Raw genomic sequence first — 1574 nt, forward strand, 5'->3', positions numbered from 1 at the left:
TTATTTTGGAAGCGATTATCAAAGATAAGAAGTATGATTATATCTGAACCTGATAACAAGAATACTAAATAGAAATCTAATACTGTCAAGCCTGTCTGGAGGCATATCTCTGAATATGATATCAAATAACTGTATATGACACCAAGCCTATCTGACGGGATGGTTCATGAATCAATGGAACTATCTGAGTTCCTCATAAAGATAGATGACTGTATCTGACAGTCCTAATTTCTGAAGATTGATACTGAAACTGAGATTGAATCTGAAACTGAAACTGTAACTGTGGAAAGTAGCTACTTAATCGACATAACGCAACCTACCACAGGTGGGGTCCAACCTATAACCCCAGCTGGAAGGGTGTCAATACCGTGCGACGGGTAAAGACCTCTCTCTGGTCAATCCTCTCTGACGGATAACCCTTACCAGGAAGTAGACCTAAGGCAATATAATACTCAAATACTCTCTCTGTGGAGGTGATAGCCTTTCCTAATGGTGACTCCTGTATCCTGCGTTGGCAACGTAGTTCTGGAGGTCAGGGACTGCTACTAACGACTTCGGCCTCTCTCGCTGATGGGAAGAGCCACCATCCCTTCCCTCGCTCGGTGCTAGTTTCTACTCCCAACTGAAAGACTCCGAACTAAATTCTCAACTAAACACAATTGAACTAAATCTGATACTGATCATGTTTCTCAAAAGATCTGACCAAGTTACGCTGAAATCACTTAGTTCTATATCTGACGAAAATGGTATTAAATCATGGTATCTGACTGACGATACAGAGCTTGAATAGATTACTCGAATCACTTCTGAGATTAGAATTGAATCACTTGAATACTATTAGATCTGAGCTTATTTCAGGAGTGAGGCTAGATTACTAGCGATACAAAGATTACAGAGATAACTGAGATTACTGGGCTTTCTTAAGTTTAGCACTTGTCTGAGGATACATAATTCTATAGTTCACTAAGTTCTGAGAATCACGGCTCGACTGAAATTATCGAGAAGCTGACATGGGCTCTAGACAACAGCTCTATTATTGAGTATAAATACCCTCAGGACTCGATAGCATAAAAGTAAAGCATAATCATTCTTGACTAGTCATCACCATAATCATTCATTCATCATCACAAGAATTCATTAAAGCATCTTCGCAATCATTAAAACATCTCTTCAAGTAATTAAGAATCATGTTATATGTTCATTCCCACATTCATTAAGACATCACCTTAAGCATTTAAGGAACACAAACGTCTATTCATCATCACAGTCGCCAAGAGGTCACTTTAAGTATCGCAGAATCATAATCATATAATAACGTAGGGGAAACATGCTACTAGATCGTACTCCATTCAATCAGATTTTACCTCAACTATTTCATACCTATATCAGTCTTGACATGTGTTTGGATATCACATGGCTTGGGGAAACTTCATACTATCATGTTATAACTTACTTGCCAACCACTTGGTATGTATTAAAAACTTAGCATATATCAAGAGCACGTAATTGGGGGTTTTACTACTCTCATATCTCCACTTGTTCACTAAGGTCCTTCAATAAAACACTAGACATGT

Source organism: Capsicum annuum, chromosome 5, assembly GCF_002878395.1.
Source record: "Capsicum annuum cultivar UCD-10X-F1 chromosome 5, UCD10Xv1.1, whole genome shotgun sequence".
Lineage (NCBI taxonomy): Eukaryota > Viridiplantae > Streptophyta > Magnoliopsida > Solanales > Solanaceae > Capsicum > Capsicum annuum.